This window comes from Copadichromis virginalis, linkage group LG2, assembly GCF_057382275.1.
Source record: "Copadichromis virginalis isolate Kocher_CV1m ecotype Utaka linkage group LG2, C_Virginalis_male_GT1.1, whole genome shotgun sequence".
Lineage (NCBI taxonomy): Eukaryota > Metazoa > Chordata > Actinopteri > Cichliformes > Cichlidae > Copadichromis > Copadichromis virginalis.
Window position 1 is genome coordinate 12,465,932 of NC_140619.1, and position 27,876 is coordinate 12,493,807.

Genomic DNA, 27,876 nt, shown 5'->3' on the forward strand with positions numbered 1-27,876 from the left:
ACATCAGCCACCCTGACCTAATATGTCTCCTTTACACTTTTGGAGTGGCCCTCCAATCAGAGAACCAAAGGGGTTATGGACATCTTACTCACTTACCCAGTGAGTAAGATGTCATTAAACATAAAAAAAAAAAATGATAGAAGAGCAGAAATTAGATTTTTTTAAAAAATGAGTATCCACTAGAAATTCAGCTGGGAAAACAACAAATTAAAAGGAATTCAAAATAAAATACGAATACATCACAGTCAGGAGGAGAAACTCCCTTTAACAGAAAGGAAAAGTCATCTGCAGTGACATGTTTACTTTAAGAGAGTCCAGCTCAGAACTTTAGCCTCAGTTTTTTTATCCTTATATTGCAGTTATCATAAGATAAAGTTATCAATGAGATAAAATTGGACGTTTCTTTCATTCTACTCACACATTTCAGGTACAAACAAAAGAAAACAGTAGAACTGAATAAGCTCTTCAAAGTAGACTATTTTCACAAAATCATTATGATTTACAAGGTTTGTTTGATGGAAGATCCATCCAAGTTGATATACCGTGCTCACAATAAAGTAACGCACAGTTCCATTAGGGATAAATACCGCAGCGGGACGCGGATCGTGGGGCTGTGTCACAGCCTCTAATCAGGCTGTTGAACCGCAAAGTGAAAGTGAAATTTCTGTCCTCCTGTTTGGTGCAGACTAAGCATGCAGCACTTTATGAGTTTATAAAGTCAAGATAGTTGCCCTTGCTGCTTACTGTGGATAAATTGAGTTTCATTGAGCAAACAAACACCAAGGTTCTGTTCACAGAGAGAGGTTATGAAGCCTTAAGTCAATCCATCTGTTCAAAGAGCAAGTTAAAAACACAAAACTCTCTCGAGCATTTCAACACCAGCCTTCCTCTGAGAACAAAGCTTCAAACAGTCAAACATTCAAACCTCGACTAAAGGCTATTGAAAATATTCCAGAGAGGAGAGCTGTGCATTTTTGCTTTTGTTCTTTAACTTTGAGTTGTTAACCAGAAGGACAAAAAGGCCCGGCAATTGAAGCTCTAAATAAAATTAGAAAGATTCCTGCCATGACTTGGAAAAATCCAACAGCAGAAAGCTGAAAGTCAAAGACCAGGTGTCATAGTTATAAATGTTATAAATATGTTTTCTGGCCTTCCAGCAAATTGTGAGAAATGAATTTCTGAGAACGAGCACATGCCACTCAGCAAACACCTCCGCAGTCCTCTTGTTTGCTTTACTCGGAAAAAGATACGGAACAATATCGGCATTCTGTCCTACCCTGCTCTAATAAAAGCTGTGAAAATGATAAATATGTGTTTATCCTTCAAGGATGACTTACAATTATATGTTTTTACCCAGAGCTACTTTGTATGCAGTCAGTGCGCACAGGTGTTTGTTTCCTCTTTTCTTTGTTTTCTTTTCAACATGAAGACATGGTTCCTGTTTCAGTAAAGGAGGTCAGAGGTCAATGTGCAGCGAGAGCAGGCAGGAGGTCACTTTCAAAAACAGAAAGAACAAAACAAGCGGCGGATGACTCCATCGAGTGCTGCACACAGCCGTTTCTATCCCACAACTGTGGCAAATGTATGAACAACATCCAGTTTGATTAATCTACAAAATAATCCAAATGTAAAACCAGTTTGGCTTCAGAGGTTTAATCCCACTCAGTTTTTTTATTTGCATATGAAAAAGTGTCGATTATAGCAAATGTGGAGAATTTTCTGCTTCCAGATGTTTTCAGTCTTTATGCTAAACTAAGCTAATCCCTGCTAGCGCTATCTTATAACACACAAAAATCACCCTTGGCTAAAACTAGAACTTAATGACTTTATTACTGTAAATAAAACAGAAAACAATGATTTGCATGTCATTTGAACCCCACGGTTATTATACGAGCAACATCAATAAGCTGGGTAATCTGCCAGCATCTCTGTTAACAGCTGCTGGCTGGTGCAGGAGTTCAGCTGCTGAGCAGTTTGGGGTCTTCTTTGTAGTATTCTTATTTTATTAATACAGCAAATGTTATCAGTATTGACAGGTCTGGACTGCAGGTAGTAGTTTAGTAGCTGAGGTAGTACTACAAAGGCATGATGTTTAAAAAAAATCAAACATGTTTTAGGATCATAGAGCTTAAATAAGCAAAGCTTTCCTGAAGAAAACATCGTCATCTGGATGTTACTCCAAAGCCAGTTTATATCAGTCAGCATTAACGATGCCTCCACAAATCACCCGGTCACACCAGTATACATGCTGGGTTCTGGCCACAATGTCCCCCTTTTCTGTTTCTCCCAGAGGACACGAACCACAGTTTCAGCACTGCTTCAGTCAGACCGAGACCAGATCTTATTTAAATCTTTGCATATTTTTATTTTATCATGCACATGTGGATGCAGACTATGCTTTTTAAAAGCCGGTGCAATGATTACCACTACACAATCATGTCCATTTTGATTGCAGAAGAGTGTTGGTATTTAAACATCGCTGCAAAGTAAAAAAAAAAAAAAAATCACTCATAAAGAAATGTGAGGAATCAAATAAAAGACATTCCAACAAGGACACTCACATCTGTTGAGGTAAAAAGCTGACCAGCAAAATTCAAGGTGTCGGGATAGACTGTCAAATACAGACGCACTTTTAAGGAAATAATTTAAAAAACAAAGAGTTTTGATGGAGAGAAAAAAAACCCTGCAACCCTTGGGCAATATGCAAAGTGGATAAACTTCCCCGTTCGCCATGCCACCAAACGGGGCGTGGCGAACGATCAGCTGATTTACACTCTCAGTGATGAGTGTGGAGGCATCGGGGGGGAACGGATGGATGTATATACCCAGTCTTGACATAAGAGGGGGAACTAACGCATACTTTAATAAAAACAGGAAATGAAGTGATGTGAAATCTATGTTTTATCTGCAAGTGAGATTCTAAATACCTTTAAGAAATCTACAAGAGTACAGCCAAGTTATCAAACCATATTTTTGGTGAAGTTGAACCTTCTTCAAACTTCAACCTGTGAAATATGCCATGTATTATTTAGCGCACATTATATAATATGGACACATTATATAATAATGATACAAAAGAGCTCATTGGTCACAAGGCTAGGCATACTGAAGCACTATTTGATGTCATCATCATCATTTCTTCCTGGAAAAATTCTGAGCATGATCCTATTATATGAACAGGTTAACAATGGGAATCACATCAAAGGCAAATCTACCCACAAAACCGAGCCGCTGAATATGAATTACCGAGTGTTTTCGCAGTCTGTTTTCTGCCGTCCCCGAGGCTCTCTCAGGACTTCAGATGGTGAAGGAACTGACATAAAGACCCCTTTTAACACAGCCTCAACACAGGCAGAGGAGCTCTCTGCATTAGCCTGCGCATTCTCCAGCCGGTGAGTCTCCAGCAGCAGCAGCAGGAGCACACAATGGAGAATATAAAAAGGCGCAAAGGCACGTACCTGCATGAAAAGCACCGTATAGAAGCATAAAGGAGAAATTTCAGTGGTAAGTAAAGTGGCAGTGTGGCGCGACACCCCTCTCTGTCTGTCAGGCCTGTGATAATGCAATGGTCGCTATCCAGCAGTGTGCTCTATTCACAGCTCCAGGCTTCCTTTTCACACTGTCCACAAAAGAATAAACACACTGCACATGTGGGGTCTGCTGACTGTTTGAGTGGCCTGTCCTTTTTAAACTGTCCTTTTGTCCTGCACTCGACGTGCCGCACTCCTGCGGTCCGACTGGTAGTTCACTAAATGGTTCAATTTGCAAGAACTGCTGCCAGCAACATGCGGAGACTTAAACCACCAGAGGTTTAATTTCCAAAATATAGAAAGTAAAGAAGAGGAGACCAGCTAAATCGCCACAAACATGCAAAGGTTCAAACAAACCTTAAAATGTAATGATGCAGACAAGTAAACTTTTACCCGCTTAGTGGGAAACACAATGCCTGAACACAAAGTCCCAAACCTGACAGATTTCACTTTTTAAGACAAATAAATGTTTACTTTGAACAGACGTGTCTCCAAATGGAGACTTAACCTGCAAGGTTGCGGTGCATGGCGCCACACAGCTACCTGTTCATGCGCAGACCACCATCCCATCAAATGTTTTTCAGCAGAGCAACGTTCTCACAGGAACAGATTTTCATCTTCATATTCCTTTAACATTCCCACTAATATTTCCATGTTATGCCCCTATTTGGACTTTTTTCAGAACTGGGCCAGTTATCCGAGTCGCTTTAAATTTAACTTGAGCTCTGACTGACTCATCAGATATTCGCCGTCTGTCAGCCTTGAGCCTTTCTTGGTGTCGTCTGCAGCATATCTGCCCATAGTACCTCATCGGTTAGCATTAGCTTATTGCATTGCATTGGATAACGCTGTCAGTAGTCAGCTGTACTGCAGTCTTTATTAGGTTCTGGCATACTTGTTGTGCTGTTTTACGTAGCTCATCCTTTGAATTTATGTGTTTTTTTATGTGCTGCTGTTAAACAGATTTACTGTGGAACAGGCTGAGGAGAGCGTCTCAAATGTGACAGCTGAGAAAAAAACTGCTCAGACTGACAGAGAGACTCCATTTTGGAGAATTAAATCAGTTAAATGGCTGTGGGAGAGCGGAGAGGGAAGCTGGATGTGTCCACCGGGCTGAAGAGCTCTCAGGAAAACGCCTCAGTTTCTCCTGCCAAGACTGAATCTTTTATCTTTCTTTTCGCTTTATTGGTGCCGCTCTGACCCGTCGCTCCCTCTTTCTCATTTTTCAAAGTCGATTTTCTCTCTTAAGTGTTCTGCTTTCTCTCGCTTCTCCACTTTTTCTTCTCTATTCCTTTTTTTTCCCTTTGGTCAAATCACTTTTAGCTCTTCTGCTCACACTTTGACTTATAGCTTCTTTTTTCCTCAAACACTCGATGGCAGACAGACAGACAGACAGACAGACAGACAGACACTCAGCCAGTCAGAGTGAGATGAGACAAAGCTGGACATGATTTAGGGGACACTTTCAGATGCCCCGCTGTAAAGGCAGAAGCCATTTCTTGAGCCTATGAGTAGAGTTTTAACATATGATAAGAAGTATTGAAGTCATTCGCATGCCTGCAGGGTGGGTGGAGCTATAAGAGAGTGAATCAAAGAGCCTGACGACCAAAAGGGGGGCGGAGTAAATTCAAGACCAATCAAATGTTACTAGTAATGTACTCGCATAGCGTCATGTTTTAACCCTCTGTGGTTACTACAGTTCTGCACATCAGGCTTGCGCTTGTTGTCCATTCCTCACACATCCTCTCGCTCCACAGGACTGTTAAACAATGTGGTTTAAAAGCCCACTGCCCTCTCACCCAGACATCTCCATACCTCCACAGGTGTCCCCTCTCACTCCTCATCCTCTTCACCGCTGCCCTCACTTCCTCCTTAATAATCCTGTGCATCCATCCTGATTCATTCACTGTCCTCCATCCATCCTCTCTCTCATTTTCTTCATTCATCAGCCCTTTAAAATACGTGTAAAATACATGTTCTCAGCACACTCTCTTTCCACATCTATCCTTAATCACCCTGACTTGCTGCACATCCTTTTCTCTGTCTAAACAATCGTGTCAGCAAGTGTCCAGCCTCTCACTATGAGCCTCTTTCTTTTGCTTTTGACACCTGCCTCTAGCCTCCCAGTACTCTTGTCTATGTTCGTTATTTCTCTTTCATTATGAGCTGTTATATTAAGAAATATTCTTCAAGTAAATTAGTTTTAATGCACATAAAAAAATTGAGATGATGATTGGTTATCAGATGTCGACTGTCAATCGGTTTATGTTCCTAACTCACAGCGAGAGGTATTTTTTCTCCTTTCCAGAGATTCAGTACTTCTCATAGAAAATGAATGAAAGGAAGATCCCACGTCCTTTGTGTTTCTATATTTTTGACATTTCTAACTTTTTGAGAGCTGCCAGTAGAGTATTGTGCAAAAAGTTCCAGACAGCAAAGTATGGGTAACTTTTCATTCATCATTGAACTTCTCTTAAGTTCAGTAAATTGAACATCAGTTCCCATCTCTGCATCTTCTGTTTCTTTATGTAATACTAGTTTGCAGACCAGACAATTGGAGTAGTAAATTAGGACTCGTGAAAGGAATATAAAGCCAATGTGGGAATGCTGGTAAATGCAGTGAATTGGCCACTAGAGCCAATCCATCTTCTCCTCGAATATGATCAAAGTTCACATTCCAGACACTACTAAATGGCATCGCAGTGGCTATATTTAGTGTTTATATTTGGTCTGTGGGCTGAAGCTGTTTCTGTGTGACTCATAGATGACATAAAAGATGAATATAGCTACCACGGCATCACCCATGGTTTCCAGTCCCATTTTGAAGCCTGTGTCTGTATAATGATTTGTTAACCCTATACCATTAGCCAATGAGCATGCCAAACTGACTTAATTTTGTTATGAACCAAAACAGTGACTTAGTCCATAAACTCAACAGAAAAGTGTTTCCCAAAGACTTCTGCAGGACAGGAAATCTTTTCTTGTGTCTCAGAAGCTCTGTCCATGTTTTCCACTCTGGAAGTTCATTTGTGCTTGCTGTTGTGCTGCAGAATCATTTTTGGTCAATCAGATGCCTTCCTGGTTTCAGACTTTTAAGTGCCCAAAATGTTGGAAGGACAGAAAATGCAGTGAGATGTGAAGACGTGCAGCCATATGCTTGGTCCAAAGTTCCAAAGAAGTTCCAAAGAAGAAGTTCCATGTACTCACTGTCATAAATACACTACTACAGCTCTTCTCTTTCATGCTCAGCCTTCTTGTTAAATTAGCAAGAACGGGAAACAGGAAGTGAACTACATCTTCTCATGTGTGACCACAAATACAATATTACAATACACCTTCACCCTCCCCCGATTCCCCCCTTCTATTCCTTCCCCAGAAACACACAAATATACAAAGCCAGCTCTTCGTTTACTGTGTGTGGATGTGCACTGAAGCTGAGCTGCAAAGTGAAGTCAGACAATGAGCTGAGCTGCGACCTCACTGACGCCTTTCACTAACAGACAACACAGTCTGGGGGCGGGACCGACTGTGACCCTGCGGCGGCGGTACAGCTCATACCTTGCTTTGTTCGTCTCCCTTTACTCTTTTTTTTTTTTTTACTTCCCGATTCCCTCACAGACCGCCGCCGTCTAGGCAGCTGCTTTCTCCGTCTGATCTCCTCGAGCTTTTTGAGTTCAACCGTCTCGCGCTCCAGTTTTGAAAGAAAGAAAAGGGAAACGGAAAAAAATCTTTTTATGTGAAAAAAAAGGAAGATAAAACTTTTGGAGGGCTGCCTTTGCAGGGGTCACCACGGCAACCCCTACCAGCCCAATCCTTTTAATGTGAACGCCTCCTCTTCAGTGGCTCTGTTATCTAAAGCGTGTAGAGGCCAGAAGAAATCCTGCTCTGTGTGTGCGCTTAGCGGTTAGCGTGATGACTCATGCTTCACATCGAACACTTGAGCATCCTGTGAAACAGTGATTGAGTCAGAGCACAATGGCTCCAATGTTATTGATTAATTGAGTTCACGCAGGTGAAGCAGCATCAGAAATATTTGGTCATGATGTCAGACAACAGGTTAAAGAAGGTAACTTTATTGATTGTATCTCTTATAGAGGTCACACTGAAAGACTGGATTTACCCCAGAATACTGCAGAACATTCTGCTGTGAAAATATATTCGTATGAAATGACTTCATGGCATTATGGGATTTCTGTTCAGGATTCAGAGTCAATGCATTATCATCCAATGTGAGGGTTTACGTTTATTCAGGGTCAGTGTCAAGGTGGTTGATGCACATGTCGTATCTTATTCTTGCAGTCAGTGATGGCATTTTTACATTAAGTTTTTTGATTCTAAACTCTCGAATAGTGCATGAATATCAATCTAAACGTAAGTACTTACTAATGACATGTGTCTGAGGAATAATATTGTGATATTTAAGGGGCAAAATGACATTTAAGACAGTAGTGTACCAAACACTCACAGTGGGAGGGGCTAATCTGCCAGGAATGAGCCTGTGCTTGACTTTGATGCTTCTCTGAGCTATAGCTCTGCTTGACATAAATACAAAAGTTTAACAGTGAGGGACAGAATACCTGAAGACACTTCAGTTTATTCCTGGGGTTCATTGTTTGTACATGTGGATGAAAGCAGGGTTAATTTTTTTTAACTTATACAGTATGTAAGTGTGGTATAAGGCCTTAATTTGGATTTGATCCAAAAGTCAAACGTGTGCATTTGAAAAAAAAAAAAAAAAAAAAAAAAAAAAAACCTTCCCTTTGCTCCAGAAATAACCGGGATTTTTTTTATGAAGTCTGTTGGACTTATGAAAAAAAAAAAAAAAAAAAAAAAACTTCTGCTGAAGTTTTCTTCCTGTTAAAAGGGAGTTTTTTCTTCCCATTGTTGCCAAAGTGCTTGCTCATAAGGGGTCATGTGATTGTTGGGTTTTTCTCTGTATGTATTATTGTAGGGTCTACCCTACAATATAAAGTGCCTTGAGGCGACTGTTGTTGTGATTTGGCACTGTATACATAAAACTGAGCTGAATTGAAAGTGAAAAATGATTACATTCAAAACTGTAGGTGTTAAACATCAAACCACAAACAATGTTTATCATTTAAGCCATGTCAAATGATAGTGTTTAAATCCATCCATCCCATTTCACATTACTCTGGTCAGTTACTCTGTTTACTTTACTTTGGCCCTTTTGTCTATTCTCCTTGCATTGCTCTGTCTATATATTGCTGTGCTAATATGGCACAAAGCACTTTAACATTCCATTTGCACAATGTACATTTTCAGTGTTTTAATTTAAATGTACTTTTTGTTTATAATGTTTTGCACAGGCAAGGAGCAGCTCAGGACACATTTCACTGTGTGTACTTGCACACAATCCTCTTCAGGGTTGTTTATTTCAGAAGATCAATGAACTTGCACTAAAACTTCCAGGTGCACTTCAAACGTCACAGTTTTTACGGTGCAGTAGATGAGTCCATGAACTATGTCTTGTCATTCCTAAAACTGCCACCGCTGTCACCTTATTGTCCAGTAGTTGTCTACAGGATGCAAATTTGTCGAACCTACAGCAACCTGGCTGCCAGTGCATTCGCTTAAATCCTTAAAAGATGTGTTCTATTATGATTGTAGGCTCACAAATGTCACTACAAAGTAGTGTGCAAACAAGCACATAAAAAGAAAAGCTAGATGACTTTTGTTTTAATACTTCCTGGAAAAGATTACACAGGGAGGGAGTAACACCCCAGAAAAAGAGCTCTTGAAAAAGAAATCCATTATTTATTATTAGTATTATTAATATTATTTATTGATTGACTGACTTTTACAAACTGTTTATACACAGTGCATCTTGTCTCCACCAGGAGTCACTTATCTGTGCGTGTGTGTGTGTGTATGTGTTTATGGCCGGCTTTTTCTGTGCTTTAATGAGCTCTGCATGGACATTAAGTAGGGGCTCTGAGCGCAAAAGAAGCGTCCAAACAAACTCAGCAGTTGGTCGAATGAGCCCACAATTAGGTCAGGCACAGAGGAAAAATAGCTGCTGTATCACTGCTGAATGCGAGACAGTTGAACCATTTCATCCACACACACAAGTAAACACAATGAGAGAAGCAGAAAACAGAATAATATGGCGGCTTCAAATGCTATAATGACAGCGATGAATAGCAGAGGTTGCAGTTACCACAGACAAGCTCTTTTCTTTCTTCTCTTGATAGATTTTCACTGCAGGAAGGCACGAGCAATCGCACACATGCGTGCACACACATCGTTAAAGTCATCCGAAATGCAGATGCCAAGGTACATACAGGTGGAGAATAAAGCCGCACCAGTCTGTGACACGATGCAAACCCGGAGGTCACATGATCAATCAGTTGTTCACTGCGGAGATCTGATTGGTTCTGATGAAGACAAATCAACTCAGACTGGACCAATCGCTGCCAGAACAAACTGCAAATAGGAAATTGACTTCCTGTCAGAAAGGTGAGATATCTGAACGAAACAATTCACAAACTCACACACACACACACACACACACAAACAGAGGCACACATACTGCGTCAAACGTGTACATGCACACACACACATCTTTAAATGTTTATATTTGTAGACACACACACACACACACACACACAGCTGCATTTCCTTGTGCATTTCTTTGGTGAGACATGACTTCCTTACTTGAGGAATGTCACCACATAAACACACACATATATATATCAAATACAACAACACAACTCACTGCTATGGTTTTGTTCAGTGTCAACTGTACAAAGAGGGATCTAAAAGCATCTACAACTACATATCCCATGATCCATATTACTGTCAGCAAAACTCATTAGACCACCGGCCCCGTTTACATTAGCTATGGTTTGGAAATTTGTTGGTAGGGTTGCGGAACTTTTCCAGTGCAACATAATGATATATATTTACAGCCACTGTGATGCTACATTATAGATGTTTCTATGTCTCTTTTTCCAAATAATTTAACAATCAAACACACCTCCAGTGCTTCTTCCTAACACAGATATAACTGTGTCCTTCAAGGCAAACACCGACAGCTGTCAGTGCAAACCAAAGTTTACAGAACACAGAACAATCTCTGACTACAGAGTGAAAGAGCTGAAGCACATCTGGCAGGACAGCTGTGGTGGAATGCCCGGCTCTCCCTACTCTCTCTGGAGACAGTGGTGGTGTGAAAGAGGCGGATGTCAGTGTGGTTCGACCACACACGGCAGCTAACGACCTTAACGAGCCTCGGCTACGAAGGAACCAAATAAAAACGTGGATGTAGGCACGCAGAAGGAAGAAGGGAGGTAGGAAGAGAAGCTTGGGAAGGGGATGAATATAGGAAATGAAATATGAGGAGGAAAATAAATAAAGAACAAGATGAAAGGTAAGGAGAGAAGGAAAGGACAGAGGAGGCAAATAAAGGAAAAGAGAGGGAAGGTTGTCGAGTTTTGACTTTGCCGTCCTCTGGGGGAGAAAACACTGTTCTGCTGCAGGGGAGGTGACCACAACATCAGGGACAAACGCATTGTGTGTGTTTGTGTGCACGTGTGTGTGCGTATGTATGCAACCTTGTGTGCAAGGCCCTGGGCTCTGTCCTTGCCTCCCACCCTGACCTCTGACCTTTGACCTCCAGTCCTTAGTGATGCTGCAGCCTGCCAGCAGCATGACGGATGTTCCTGCAGCTAACCAGTGCTGACATTAGAGAGACTGTGTGCATGTGTGTGTGTGCACAGACAGGCGTGTTGAATATACATATACAGACTACAGCAGTCGATATCACAGTTTAAAAATACACTAGAGCAACCTGCTCACAAACAGACGAAAACAGACGAAATTACTTTTTAAAAATCACTCTCCTGAGACGAGATCAGTTTCACCAAAATGTTTTCACGTGACAGTGCCCACTAGTGGCAATAGTTATGGTGGGGGGAAAAAAGAAAGTCAGGAAACTACAGAGTCATGAAGTCGGTCAGCAGACAGGAGGCTGGAGTTCACTAATATTCACCTTTTTTCAACTCCCATAGCATCCTAAACAAAGGTTGTTTGGATTTTTGTGTGTTTGTGTCTAATTTTTATAGCAGTGGCAGATCTTATTTTTCTCCACTTGTAGTAGGTGCCATATGTCCTGCGACCTCTACAGACGGGCACAAATGTTTTGGCAGTGGTAAAACTATAGTAATCAGTAATTTGCCCGGAAAATGACATCTGTTATTGACTGTGACTGTTATTCACTATATTATAGAAATGTAAAAAAAAAGAATCCAAAGTGCATGAAAAAAAAAAACTTTGTGCCAGGAGTGTACAGTACAGGAACGAGGAGAGGCAAGCCACTCGTCGTTCATACAGGTGACAACCAAGAACAGCTCTTACATAAAACGTAGACAGCGACCTCAAACAACAGCGAAGCTTCATGAGAGGAGACGGTATTCTGATGTGGGACGAGACTGCAGCGATGAACAGATGAGTCAGATCAGCTGATGTGCATAAGTGGTGAAGATAAGAAAAGATGCACAGACACGCAGGTACCATATGTTCAGATGCTTGTCGCTGCAAATGAACTCCAACAGAGGTCCTGGTTGTGAATTTATGAGTGTGTGTTGGGGGGGGCAATTTCAGGGTCAGCAGCCAAATCTCTAACAGATGGTCTGTTCCAGGGTGAGACCAGCGCCTCCTCCTGGCAGATGAGCTGCGAGAAGAGAAACAAACTCTGGACTCAAACCCTGGAGAGGCCCCCCTTTTGATTCCCTCTCTTTGCCCCGTTCTAGTCTACTCTTTCTTCCATTTTCTCCTCCCTTTCCAAATAATCAAATTTACAGCATGTTTTCCAGGTTCTGCTGCTTTTGTACTTCACTCCTGTTTTTCTTTTCCTCCCTCTTCTCTTCCTGGTTTGTTACGTCCCACTCTTTTGACACCTATCTTTCTCCTTTCCCATCACATCCATCTTTATTCCTTCCACCTCTCTCTCATATATAATCACTCTCCATCTCTTCCTCATTTTCCCTTATTCCTGTTCCTCATCATGATAATTACCCAGCTTTTTCTCTTTCTGTATGGCTCAATGACTCGTCTTCCATCTCTTCTTCCTCTTGCTGCTTCTTTCCTTCATTCTTCCACTTCTATCTCATTTCACCTCTTTGATTCTCCTCTTCCTGTCTCCTTGCTTTCCTGCTCTGCCTTCTCTTGCTTTTCATCCATTTCGTGCTGCTCCTCCATCATCATTATCCAAGTCTTTTCAAGCCTTTTCTTCATTTCAATATGTCTTCTTATCTTTCTCACCTTCCCCCCCTCCTCCTCACACCCTCTTCCTTTCAAACATCTCATTCTCAGGCTTCTCGTCCTGCTTCTCATTTTCTCCTGCCTTTGCCCTTCCCCTTTGTCTTCCTCCACTGGGACCTGCTGTCCTACCTGAAGCTCTCTGCTGGATCTGGGGATTTTCTGCAGCCGAGGCCATGAAAGAGGCAGCCTTCGGCTGGAAGCTCACCGAGCATGCTCGGAATCAACAAACGCTGCTCGGTTGTTGAGGTGTTGAAAATGTTAACATGCTGTGGCTGCAGTCTCACTGCTTGAGTCCTCATGTTGGTCAGACGACATGTGCTGGGTGTCCAAACACTTACGCACTGCAGCAGCTGCTGAGTGTTATCATTGATTTTTGTTCTTTTTTATGTTCTAAAGTTTTCTCCTTGTTTGCTAAACTTTGGTTTATGGAAGGATCTGAGCATGCTCAGAGCATGCAGGATCTATTGGAGGTAGCACCCACTATTTTTATGCCTGCACAGCAGACTGAGGCACCACCATCATTCTAGAGTCTTTTTCTATTGCAGCCTATCTACCCTCTCTGAATAAGAATTGATCGAAACAATCAATGCAGCACCAGCAGGTGAAATTCAATAGAAGTGTAATCACTGGTAAAGCATTAACTGTATCAACAACAGCTCCTAATGTTAGCTTTAGAAAAGAGAAAAAATGATGCAAATTGACAGCCACTTACAGTCCATCCTCTGGGTCTGTGGGTGACCCAGGAAATAAAATGTAACTTTAATTCATCAAAGCAAAACATACAACTCAACTGTGTGTTTGACATCCACCGCACATAGCCTGAAACAGAACCAGAAAATAAAAGACAAAAAGCAGAGACGATGTTGCACTACAAACCACTGGACGGCTGTTTCATCACTTCACAGATCCTGTCAGACATGCATGTGCAAACAAAGCCAGGCTACCTCCAAGCTGGTCAGAGTGGTTATTGCTCTACTTTATGCACGCACAAAATGAATAAATAAAATGAAATAGTACATGTAGCCCGCACAAAACATCATGAAAAAAATAGCTATAATCATTATACTGGACAAATTTAACAGATTATGTTTTTGTTTTGTTTTCCTTAAAAAAGGCTGAGAAATATGGAAGAAACTCATGTTCTGGGGTCTGGACCCTGGACAGAGATCACAGCGCTGCTCTGGTCTGTCCCGGTTACTGTCTACCTGCTCTCCCACCCCATCCGCATTAATGAAAGACATGTGGGGGAGACATAATACTATTGTCTGTCAAATCTGCTTATGGAAAGGGGGAAGTGGCAGGGATCTGCCTGTTGTTGTGTGGGTGGATGGGCAGATCATCTGCCTCGGATGATGGCTTAATCCAATCACGGCGAGCGGATCACAGGAAGCGGATTCACCGTAAACTGCCGGCCAACCGGCCTCACAGAGCGAACCTGAATCAGTCAGCGTGTCTGTCTGTCAGAGCTCCCTGCTGCGGCTAATTCAACAGGACGCCTCATCAGCGGCGCTCATTGTGCTTATTTATGGACGACTGTGATGATGACGGACCGATTCAAAAGCATTTCACACTTTAGCAAATGTCCATTAAAGGACAATCACAGCATTGCAGCTTCCATTTAGTATACTTCCCTTCGCTTTAATGTTATTTCTGACAGTCCCCACATGCCAAGAGTGTGATTAAGGATATTTTTAAATCTATTTAGCTAAATCTCACAGGCTCATTCGGCCAAATCCAAACAGCAGAGAAAACAACTGGATCGTTCTACTTCAGTCAGCAGAGCAACGAAAAACTGAGTCTGATTTCTCGATGTTTTTGCTCTGTCAGCTTAGCTTGCAATTAAACCTGCACTAAAAGGTCTGTTTTAATCTCCAGATCCTTCATCGCTCACTCTGTATTATCGCTGATTGTTTCAGCTCTATGGAAATCAGAATCATCGTAGCAAATCTGCCACGTGCGATCAACTTATTGTAGCATTTTACAGCCTTTGGATACACACAGTACAATCGGCTGGTTGGGTCTGAAATACAGATATTTTTGTGGAAATGATGTAACATGACGCATCACCTTTGACCTCCCAGCCTCTATTAGCTTGGTTAACGGTGGACTTCACAGTGCAAATCCAAAACTGGTAAATCATTAAAAGAAAAGATGGAGAAAAGAAGCTGAATGTACACAGGGAAAAATAGACAGGCGTCAAGGCCGTCTGAGCAGCTCTGAACTGAAAGCAGAAATCAATACAACACAGAAACATTTCTGAATCCAATATCCTACTGCCTCACTGAGCAGGAGGAGGAGGACGAGAAAAATGGAGCGCAAGAAAAATGAAGGAGGAGGAGGATTCTATCAAACAGCAGCTGATGAAAATGAATATGCGACGGTGGTAAAGCTTCCTCTTGATATGTATCTGTTGTGTAATATTCCCATCGCACTTGATTCTGGGGAGCTCGAGGTTATCTCGCCTCAAACTGGACACGGTATGAAGTTTACCTGGACAGGCTCTGCAGCAAAGCAGTCTACATCTTTCTCACAGGCAATTTTAGAGTTGATGTAGAGACTTTATTGGCATGTTATTAATTTATCGGAATATTTTGCTACTTTAGTTTATTACTTTTTCACTGGTAAACCGATAAGCAAATGTGAAATGTTCCAATTTGTGACATGGCAAAGCACGCTTCTTTTTTTTTTTTTTTAATTCTCTATAAAGAATATTCAAGATTCCAAATGAGTAAATTAACCGAGAGCCAAAAAAGAGAGTGTGGCCAATAAGCAGAGAGGTTTTATGATTGATAAAAGTGATGAGCATCTGTTTTATGAAATGAAAGCAGCTCCATGCTCATCCCTCTGTGGATACACAGGAAGGGAGAAAAAGGACAATACTGTCATTTAAAAATGACATTAGGCTTCCCAGTGTCAGGAGTCTATTCTTTTCCCGTCCTATTCATTTTCCTTCCATGTTTCTTCTCGTGCAGCAGGCCGTAAGCTGCTTGTAGCACAAATCACATTTTAATTAGCTCGATCCCGACTAACGACCTCCTCCTCCAGGATTACCTGCCAGCGTCCGTCTAATCCTTCCGTCCGCTGTCTCTTCTCCCCTCATTCAAACCTTTTTCCTCCTCCTCCTCTCTGACCTCCTCCCTCCGTCTCAGTTTAATTCTTCATCCTTTTCCTCGTCTGTATCAAACAGAGGGGTTTTTCTCATCCCGTCAAAGATGCAACGTTTACATTCTGCACAAATCAGACGTTTTTACTGTTTTCACACTCCACGTATTTCATCTCTCCATTGTGCGTTTTCATATCGTACGCAGTTTTCCTTCTATTTGCTTGGCTGCTGGTTTTGTCACATTCTAATAAAGCAGCTGTGCATTTTTCCCCATTTCAATTTCGCCTACTTTTCCATCCATATATTTCAGCATAATGTATCAAGCTGAAATTGTCGGCTGCTATGAGTTTCCTGTTCTCATCTGTTTTATTCTTATTCATGTTCTGTGGTTGCTTTCTGTTCGGGAACTCGTTACGAGTTTTGTTAGGCAGCAACTTTTCTAGATTTGATGAGAAGTGATGCAGAGAATCTTTCAGCAGCTGCTGTAGAGTAACAGAGCGAGAAAGGAAGCGGGCATCATTTTGCATCTGTAAAATATTATATTTCAAAGATATGTAAAAATATATATGTTTAGTACTACCCACATGACTTTGATAAAGTCATGTGGGTAGCAGGTTATGGTCAAACAAAGTAAAGCTGGAGACAACAGTGGGTCTGACAGTGTTACTGATGAATGAATGTTCCCAATAAAAAAAACCAAAATATTTGTTGATGTTGACACCAAGGGGAGGTCGGCGCTTTGCGTCCGGCTCTTCCTCCTCCTGCTGTGTTGTAGGTAGGATGGGAGAAAACCTTATTAACTTTGGAAGGATCCTTATGTTAATACCTTCCAAATAAGTGGATTAGCAGAGGGGTCAGCATAGATTAGCCATCAGTTTTTGTTCAGTCCTGATGTCTCTCCTTCTTGAAACCCCATGATCTGAGCAAAATCCTGCAAAATAAAGGCTCGGGGCCAAATGGGGCCCAGACATCACCGGGCTGTTGACTTCCTGGATGGCGAAGGGGGCAGACCTGACAGAAAAGCCCTCTCTTATGTTTGTCACAGATTTCGTCCAATTACCTTCATCGCTTTTCTTTGCGGTGACCTCCCTCTACTCTTTGTCTGCTCTCATCTCCTTCCCTCCCTCACAATAAAACAGGAACATCAAAGCTTGTGTTGCTGTGACAACAGGCCCAAATGAACCCCATCCAGACCTCCTTTCCCGCTGCCCTCTCTTCACACTGGCTTCCCTAATTGGCTGGATCAGCCAGTGGACTCTGATCCCCTTTCGGCAGCAGCACAGAGCGGTGACTTGGCAGATGAATATGAATTAAGGCCCTTGTACGTCCCCTCTTTCATGGCTGCTCTGCTTCATCTCGGGGTCGAGCTGCCATGATGTGAGGTGGGATGGAAGGCGGAATTTCATAATGATGAACCCAACTGTGGGGCAGACAGAGGTTCGGGTCACGTTGTGAGGTCAAACGGCTCCTTGTGACATCAGAGAAACAACCAGAACAGAAAGAATCGCTTGATTTGGATCTTGGACAGAATGTTCTGAGCAGACGGATGCTGCATTCATTTTGTAAACCAGGGAAGTGCAAGTGGTTAGTCACTAGGGATGGGTATTGATAAGATTTTAACGATTCCGATTCCATTTTCGATTCTGTTTAACGATTCGATTCCTTATCGATTCTCTTATCGATTCTTTTTTTTTTAAAAAGGAGAACACTAAAGTCGATTAGCTTAGAACTGTGTTTTATATCTTCTCTTTGAACAAGATAGAAATTTTGGAGTAACATGGCCTTACAAACCCAACAGTGAGATCTTAAGAGATCCAGCCTACGGCTCTTCAATGGGGTGTCACAGGGTCCCCAGGAAAAAAATGTATATGTAAAATAATAAAATAAATATTCTCCTGTAGCAATAACAAAGTTTAACATAAATTATTCTGTAGCAATTACACAAGAATATCCAGTAATGTCCCTGCCTACAATTAAACACATTCACTTACCAAAGTGAAATCGGGGGCATCTGCTGTGGCAAATGGGTGCAAGCCTTTGACCACAAACTTAGACACTGCTGGGTGACATTCGTCTATCCTGGCCTGAAAGGAGACGCTACCGGTAGACTGCAGCGAGAACTGCCAGCATCTGAGCCAGCCAGACTCTGTCTCTCTCATCATGGTTATCTAAATGCAACGCACAGTAATAGCAGGTTTTGTAATAAGGTAAATCGCGCTAACATAATATGCAATGCTAATTGATTAGTTACCTGCAGTATTAACGGGAGAGGACGTGGAAACGCTACCGCTGCTGCTGGGTTGAGCTTCGCTAGTCCGGAGCGGATCAAAAACACGACATTCGTTGAAAGCAATCGCGTGTTTTTTGAGCAAATGCTTTTGCATATTCGTAGTGTTTCCTCCCTTTGATGAAATCTCTACTCTGCAAGTATTGCACGTTGCCCTGTTGTCATCCTTTCTCATAAAGTGTAACCAAACTTTTGAGCGTTTGTGCCGCTCAGGCGCCGTGTTTCCTACTGGGTAAAAGACGCTACTCAACGTGATGACGTCATTCGGGGCGACTGGAATCGATAAGGGAATCGTTTTTAAAAGTGGCAAACGATTCCAAGGAATTGAAACAGTGGGAACCGGTTCTCAACAAGAACCGGTTTTCGATACCCATCCCTATTAGTCACCTATGTATTTTTTCTTTAAAAAAAAATTACTTTGCTGTGCTGAATAAAAGATGCGTCGTGGCCCTTCAAAGTCACCTTTTGAACAATTCATTTTAGTTTTAACCCTGTGCAAGCAGGAAAGCTGCTTATCTTTGCAAGTTCTCAGTCATCCAGGCCACGGTAGTCTTAAGTACTTAAGTTGAAGGCATCAGGGTTGGGGTGACCATTCTTCAAAGCCCCTCACATGAGAGGTGAAACATCTTCATGAACATAAGACGTCCAGCTGCCTTCAACGTAACATTCAAGAAAGCTTCTTGAAAAAAAGCAACAAAAAGGTGGCTCACTTTTGGTCTTGTATTTTCTAGGTCGTGTATGGTTGTGTACATATACACGGATACATGTACACGCAGTCTGTTTGATATTTAATGTTTGCTGCAAGCAGAGTTTCCTTTGAAGAGCCAATTAGGTTTTAGAGAAGTGAAATAATGAAGTTCTAGCTGCATTTGCATGCTTGCTGTTGTTCATAAGCATTTCATTGTGTACATAAAATTTACATCACACTGCTTAACATCTGAGAACATGTACTCCTACATTTCTAAGAACTATCACTAACAGCCTTTCACATAAACATCCCATTGTTATCTGATTGATAATGGTTTTGCTGGCTGAAATGATAACTATTAACATGCAGCAGATTTTATCTGTAGCTAGCAAGTGCAATATAAGTACTCCTGACTCTTTAGTGTTTCCTGCACACTCATTTTAAAACAAGGCTGAAGCCAACCACAGCTTTTGACATCTACCACGTCCAGTAGGACAGAAGATATGGGTCTGTTGTTGTTCAGTGTTGCTGTTCCTTGGTTAATTTCTTATGTTTCGTCTTGTTTGTGAGATAACCTGCATCAATGAACCTTTTCATGTGTTGTAACATATTTTCAGGGCTCATCTCAAACCTGCAAATTTGGAAAATGGCCTCTTGTGTCTACATTGGATCTCTTTGTGGCAGTAGGCCTTTGGTAGTCCTTGGTGTTTCTTTAGAACAGGGGTCTTGAACTCCAGACCTCGAGGGCAGGTGACATGCACGTTTTAGATCTCACCAAGGGTCAACACACCTGAATCAAATGATTAGTTCATTACCAGGCCTTTTGAGAACTTCAAGACATGTTGAGGAGGTAATTTAGTCATTTAAATCAGCTGTGTTGGATCAAGGACAGATCTAAAACCTGCAGGAATCCAGCCCTCGAGGTCTGGAGTTCGAGACCCCTGCTTTAGAACATTGCCTGATGTGCCTTATATTCTAGTTGAATTAAATGTATAGCTCCTATGTGATAAATAACACTGGTGAAACATACATAAGTCCTCAGTCACAGTAGTGTAAAAATAGGACAGCGACCTCCGTATGACCAAGAAAACACAGTAGTTGTGCTGAATTGTTTTTTCCTGTCTGGGGCTGACTGCTAGTATTTACAGCAACCTGCTGGTCACCCAGAGGTTGAGCAATGATCCATGCAGGGACGGAGGCATGCTGTCCCCTTTGTTTCCATTTCATCAGACTTTCTATGTGAAAATGATTCAGCTCTGAAAATTGTTTTACAGCCTCATGGACTGCAATCAAGAACTACAAGTTCTGTGAATCTTTGGTCATGTTAGGGATGATCTTTTCATCCATGAGTGTGGCTGCTCCTCTCTATCGGCCCATCACAGCAGGTGCACCATCAGCTGTGTGTGCAACATTTCCTATGAGACATCCTCATAGCAAGGCTTTCTAACTCGAACTGAGACAGCAATCGCAGTGAATAACACTAATTCAGTTTCACAGCAGAAAAACTCAGAGATGCGCACATTTACGCATCTTTATTAACGCATGGATGGTTTGTGATATGACAGTATAATGTGTTGTGTTCTTCTACACGGTGTAAATGTCAGCTATTACATAGGTTTCAGATGTATATGGAGGAACAGTTTACAGTAAAGCAACTCTCTGCGTAAATCCAGAGTCAAGAAATAATAACGACCTAAATAAACATATTACTCAGAATGTGTCCTCCATGTTTATTGGTGCTGTAACTCATAGAGAAATAATTAACATTGTGAAGACATTTAAAAATAAAAAGTCCACTGACTGTTTTGGTATTGACATGATATTAGTTAAAAGTATTATAGAATATATAGTGCAACCTTTCACATACATTTGTAATCTGTCCTTTCAAACTGGTGTGTTTCCCTCACAAATGAAAATAGCAAAAGTTATTCCAATCCATAAAAACGGAGAGAGATGTCAGTTTACCAATTATAGGCCAATATCACTACTCCCACAGTTCTCAAAAATTTTAGAAAAGTTATTTTTTAATAGACTTGATAGATATATTGAGAAGCATAATCTCCTAAGTGATAACCAATATGGCTTTAGAGTGAAAAGGTCCACTTCGATGGCAGTGATGGAACTTGTTGAAGGGATATCTAATGCTATAGATAATAAGGAATATATGTTGGTGTTTTTATAGACTTAAAAAAGGCGTTTGATACAATTGATCATTCTATATTAATGAATAAACTAGAGAGATATGGCATAAGAGGCATAGCATACAAGTGGATGAAAAGTTACCTGGATGAAAGATATCAATATGTCGAATTCAATAATGTAAAATCTAAGCAGTTGAAGGTAAGTTGTGGTGTTCCTCAGGGCTCTGTGCTGGGCCCTAAATTATTTATATTATATATAAATGACATATGTAGCATTTCCAAACTGTTAACTCATTCACTGCCATTGACGTCTATAGCCGTCAATGGCAGTGAATGAGTCAATGGGTTCAACTCATTCACTGCCAATGGCTGGCAGTGAATGAGTTAAAATGTGTATTGTTTGCTGATGATACCACTCTGTACTGCTCAGGTAAAAACTTAGAACAGCTGCTGACTACAGCGGAAAAGGAGTTAAATATATTAAAAAACTGGTTTGATGTAAATAAGTTATCATTAAATATAAAGAAAACAAAATTGATTATTTTTGGCACTAGACAAATGAAAAATGTATCTAAAATAAGGGTTAATGGAATTGAAATTGAAAGAGTGTACGAAAATAAATTTCTTGGAGTGATAATTGATGATAAGCTGAGTTGGAAGTCTCATATAAACCATGTGAAAACAAAAATGTCAAAAACCATTGCTATTCTCTATAAAACAAAGTATGTCCTGAACAAAAAAATCATTATACACACTTTATTGTACTCTGTTGCTTCCATATATGACTTACTGTCTGGAGATATGGGGTAATGCATATAAAACGAACACTCTTCCTATTTTCAAGTTACAAAAAAGAGCTATAAGAATTATAAACCAATCAAACTATACAGAACCAACTAACATTTTGTTTATTAATCTGAATACCCTGAAATTTTATGATTTAGTTGAATAAAAAATGGCACAGATAATGTATAAAGCACAAAATAACTTGCTTTGCCGCAGTACTCAGAAGCTGTTCAAAGTCAGAGAGAGTCAATATGACTTAAGGGGAACAGATTTCTTTAAAAAAAAAAACAAGATGAGGACAAATATAAAGCAGAGATGTGTTTCTGTTAGAGGAGTTAACCTGTGGAATAGTTATGACAGTGATTTAAAAAGGTGTAGTTCATTTTCCTTGTTTAAAAATATGTTTAAAAATAGAGTATTAGAAAAATATATAAATCAAGAATGAAAAGAGAAAAAAACAAAAAAACAAAAAAAATAAACCTCTTGATTCTTTTGCTTTGATGTAGTTACTTATCTAAGGTGGAAAGTTTTTTTTCTTGTTTGTTTGTTTGTTTGTTTTGTTTTTGCTTCGTTTTATTATTTGCTTCGAGCCCTGTGTACAGGAGCTGCATGCAAAACAAAACCGGAGCACCAGAAGGCCAAAAGACAAAAACAAAAAACGAGTCCAAAACCAAAAGAAACGAAGCACACCAGAACACAGCCCGTCCAGCTGAACAAAAAAAAAAAAAAAAATGTCCATCACGCCACTCTTGTGTTAATCTATGCACGGTCTGAAGCATGTGTGTGGGAATGTATGTGAATGTTTTACTGTTATATCTTATTAGTATTTTAAGTATTCTATCTATTTTATTTATTGAATTTTATTGTTTTATTTATATTTTGATATTGCTAGGGATGATGCAATGATCGGGGACCATTCTTAATTTCGTTGTTCTCATGACAATGACAATAAAGTTTCTGATTCTGATTCTGATTCTGACAGGAAAAAACAGAGTCCAAAACAGAAGAGTTCAGGGGGCCGACAGCACAGGAGTCCAAAACAGTTCAGGGGGCCGGCCAGGGGGCCGACAGCACAGGAGTCCAAAACAGTTCAGGGGGCTGGCCAGGGGGCCGACAGCACAGGAGTCCAAACAGTTCAGGGGGCCGACCGTGCGGACGGCAACGGCGGCGACGTGGACACAGTTCGGGGGGCCGACCGTGCGGACGGCAACGGCGGCGACGTGGACACAGTTCGGGGGGCGGCCGTGCGGAAGGCAACGGCGGCCACTCAGGCGATGGCGGTCCGGGGGCCGGCCGTGCGGAAGGCAACGGCGGCGACGAGGGAGACGACGGAGCAGTTCAGGGGGCCGACCGCGCGGAAGGCAACGGCGGCGACTCAGGCGATGGCGATCCGGACCAGGCGAGGCTGCAGAGGCTGGACTAGGCGAAGCACAGGCTGAAGCCGGACCAGGCGAAGCACAGGCAGAGGCCGGACCAGGCGAGGCTGAAGGCTCGGAGGCCGGGCCAGGCGAGGCTGAAGACACGGAGGCCGGGCCAGGCGAGGCTGAAGACACGGAGGCTGGGCCAGGCGAGGCTGAAGGCCCTGGAGCTGCAGCAGGCGAGGATGATGATGGAGCTACAGCAGGCGGCTGGACGGGCTGAACGGGCCCCTCGGACCCTCCAGCGGAGGCAGGAGGCTGAACGGGCCCCTCGGACCCTCCAGCGGAGACAGGAGACGAAGGCCGGAGCGGTCCCTCGGACCCTCCAGCGGAGACAGAAGACGAAGGCCGGAGCGGTCCTATGGACCCTCCAGCGGAGACTAGAGACGAAGGCCGGAGCGGTCCCACGGACCCTCCAGCAGAAGTCACCACTAAGCCAGCAGTCATGGAGTCCTCTGGCAAACACGAAGGCAACTGGCGATGCACTGAGCACTGGCTCTGCCCAGGCAACGCTGACATGGTGCAGTTCTCAGGTGGCTGCATAAACTTCAGGGGTTCAGAATCAGCCGGGGACTGAGACCTAGCCTCTGGGGAAGCCCTGGAGCGGCAAACTGTGCCAATGGCGGCTGAACCATGAAAAGCACCTTGAGGTGAAATTAGACTTTCTCCCTGCATGGAGTGAATGAGTGAAACCGGTGATACTGGAGCCAGAGCTACGGGTAGCGGGGGCACTGGAGCTACTGGGGCCTGCGCCACAGGCGGCACTGGAGCTACTGGGGCCTGCGCCACAGGCGGCACTGGAGCTACTGGGGCCTGCGCTACAGGCGGCACTGGAGACTGAACTGAAGGGGACACTGGAGACTGAACTGAAGGGGACATTGGAGACTGAACTGAAGGGGACACTGGAGACTGAACTGAAGGGGACATTGGAGACTGAACTGAAGGGGACACTGGAGACTGAACTGAAGGGGACACTGGAGACTGAACTGAAGGGGGCACAGGAGACTGAACTGAAGGAGGCACAGGAGACTGAACTGAAGGAGGCACAGGAGACTGAACTGAAGGAGGCACAGGAGACTGAGCTGAGAGGAGCACGGGCTGCGGGGGAGCTAACCGAGCTGAGAGTGGCTGCGGGGGAGCTAACCGAGCTGAGAGTGGCTGCGGGGGAGCTAACTTAGCTGCCGGTAGCTGCACAGGCGATAAGCAGCTCGCGTTGACATCCGCCACACAAAACGCAGCCCCTGAATGAACAGTCATGCAGTCCGAAAATGAAAAAGAGTCCTCACTCACCACAGCCGGCGATTTAGAAGCCCGAACGTCCGGCTGTGGGGTGGCGCGCTTGCGGCGCGATCGGCGTTTCCTCCCCGCAGACGGCTCCGACGGGCCGGGCAAGATCACATCCGGCGAGTCGGGCAGCGAGGCAGGAGTGGCTGAGAGAAGGTGCGGTGTGAGCCGGAGAAAAGCCTGCATGGTCGGAGGAAGCGACTGCAGAAGCCATGGCAGGCCAGAAAAGAGCCATTGTAGCCGACTTTCCACGGCACGACGAAGCTCCTCTGGAGGGTTCTCCAGCCATAGCCCGAGGAGAATCTCCACATTGTACGCAATGTCGTCCTGGAGCTCCTCGGACGGATTCACTGCCGCTGGGTCCATGGTGGCTGGTTCGTACTGTCACGGTTTGCCGGGGCAAGCCGTGTGGAATATGAAATAGGACCCAAAATGCGGCAGCTCTGGTGCAGATGAGTGTTTATTTACAGGGGTGTGAGTACAAACAGTGGTGGCGACAAAACATGAAACCGGAAACCTAAACTGGGTAAACTAATAAGACAAACCAGAATGAGGATGCAGGGAGGTCCGGAGAAATACATACGGGGAGACGCAGGGAGACCGAGGGGAAACAACACAGACGAACCAGCGATTACCAAGACAGAAAATACAACTTAAATACACTCAGAGAACACAGGGAGATTACACACAGGTGGGAGACACAGCTGGGAGTGATTAACATGACGAGACCAGGGAGGCAAACTGAAAACACTCACATAAGACGCAGACCTTCACAATAAAACAGGAACACACGTGGGGGAACAGGGTAAACACCAATTAGAGAACAGAACCAAAATCGCGAAGAGAAAACACAAAACGCTGGGTCAAAAGGACCCAGGATCATGACAATAAATGTAAAAGAGCAAAGAATTATATGGACTAGACTGTGTGAGTTTAAATGTTTCTCCAAACCACAGGGCTTAAATGTTTTACATGATGCTGTCTGGCACTGTTTACATCAAGATTAATATCCGGGCTCAGGTTTCTGGACTATCCAGAGAAGCTTCCTACAAGAGAAGACTAATCGGTTAGCAAGACATGTCCACCCTACAGAGTTTTTAATGTTACAAAGGTGGCTCTCTTTTAAATTTACTCTGGTAACTTATGCCAAGCAGCTCTCACATAATTGGATCATTAGCAGGTTATGTTCAGAGTTTGGTTTAAAATTTGCCTAGAAGCAATACACCTCACCTTGGAGAATTTATGTTGCAGGTTGCAATCAGGGTTGGGGGGGGATGCTCGAATTTGCCCAGCTATTAGGGTACACTTTGGACAGGTTGGGTCCATCACAGGCCTAGAGTGGCTGAGAAAGTAATAAATCGGGACACCACTGGCTGCAGATGATAAGAACCTTAATATAGACTCATGTGCATGTTACTGCACACTTACAAAGACCTTTGAGTTATATGCTGTCCTGCTTCTAACTGTTTTAGCTGGGAGTGCGTGGTCAAGGCAAAGGGGCACATATTAATCACAGTCCACAATCGCAATCACAATTCTCCCAAAAGATTTAGCTCAACTCAAGAGCGCATGATTGATTGGGTATTTTTTGCTTGATGCAAATCCTGTCACTGTAACCTGAAGCTCTAAGCATAACCATCTAAACTCTTCGGATCCTGTTTTTCACTCTAATTTTATTTGGAAATTCTGACCAGAAGATTTGATTCATTCATTTGATTCAAAAGACAACAATTTCTCCTTTTAAAACGGTTAGTGATGGGCATTATCCTCACTATGGAGCAGTCAGTTACAATCACTTTTCTTAGTTGATGTGAAGATAGTTTTAATGTACAGTGCTACACCTGTAACTGACTTGGCAGAGCATGCACCCCATGGCCTGAAAGCTGAACTTCTTCCTGCAGCTGCTTGTGTTTGAGTCCTCCGCAGGGCATTTGCTCCATATAGTTCTCCCCCTCCTTCTCCAGCTTCCTGTCTACTTTTCTCTATCACTATCAAAGTGCTCTACAAAGGAAATTATTAGTCTTTCTTCCTTCTAATTCATTTTCATTTCATTCATTCTCTGAATCACTGCCCACATCACATCTTGCAGGGATTCAGATTCAGTTTTGTGTTCACTTACAGGAAAACAACAGAGCCATCAGAGCTCTGCAGGTGGGATTAAGAAACGTCTTCATTTGGAAGAGCCACAGACTCAAGGATCTGTCCTTGTTGTGTGACTGGACTTTGAAAAATAACTTTTATCTTACATCCACATATATTTGTTTGAATGAGCACGATAAGAGAAAATCAAATGGATAGTATAAATGTGTGTTACTACTGACTGGGTATAACTACATATGAATCAAACCACAACTTTTGGTGATGGACGCAAACCCAAAAAGCCCACAAACAAGACTCCAAGCTACAGAGAGCCTCTGTTTAGGACCACCAGCACTAAATGGCAAGATCGTCACATGGAATCAGCAGCAAATGTTACTCTGTCTTACAGTTTTTTCTGAATGCTTAAACCCTAACTGTGATTCCTGTAGCACAATCTCTAAAACTATTCAGACTTATAGCAAAACCACTCACTGAGTTTGCAAAACTAAAAGCACAAAAACTGCTTTGCACTCAGTTTGCAATTTTGTAACACACACTTTGCAAAACTGTAGGCACAATTCACTGCACAACACTCAATTACCAAATTTCCAACACACTCCTAGCAAAAGCATACACATGTATGGCTATCATTAACACTAATTTGCCAACTGTCTGGCACACTTTCACATGTGAAAACTTCTTTAGATAATTAGTTCACTTTGCAATCAGCCTAAGCACTATAATACAGGTAAGCTGTGTGTGCGGAGTACAATGGAGGGAGCAGAAAGAGTGAGAAGTAGAGGAGGCCGAGGAAGAGGACGTGGAGGTGAAGAAGTAGGATGAAGAGGACGACAAGGACAAGGAGGAGCAAGAGGAAGACGAGGAGGGGGGAGAGGAAGATGAGGAGGGGGGAGAGGAAGGGTAGGAAGAGTAAGAAATAGAATTGCTGATGACATCAGAGCTACAATAGTGGACCATGTAATCAACCGTGGAATGACCCTGAGGGAAGCTGGCCAACGGGTCCAGCCTAACTCGAGCCGCTACACTGTAGCAAGTACCATAAGGACATCTTGAAATGAGAATCGGTTAGTACAGTCACTTCGCACAAAGATTTGTAGCACTGCCATATGCCAATGAGAAACACACCAATACCATTGATGTAAAAATACTGAAATTGTTACTTTACAGAATTGCTAGATGACCAGATGCTGGGGGCAGAGGAAGCATGTTCACTGCAGACCAAGTAACCCATATAGTCATTATGGCGATTGCAAATAA

The 27,876-nt window shown here is 42.7% G+C and overlaps 1 protein-coding gene and 1 long non-coding RNA gene across 4 annotated transcripts in view; both read right to left on the bottom strand.

The window, feature by feature from the left end:
• The window catches only part of LOC146717060 (protocadherin-1-like), a 231,749-nt gene that overhangs the window by 72,555 nt on the left and 131,318 nt on the right, over positions 1–27,876 (bottom strand). The window lies entirely within an intron of this gene.
• On the bottom strand, positions 15,488–19,646 carry LOC146717061 (uncharacterized). The gene is made up of 2 exons (XR_014922680.1): positions 18,167–19,646; positions 15,488–18,083 (listed from the first exon to the last, which is right to left on the bottom strand). It is a non-coding gene; the product is annotated as an uncharacterized LOC146717061 (long non-coding RNA).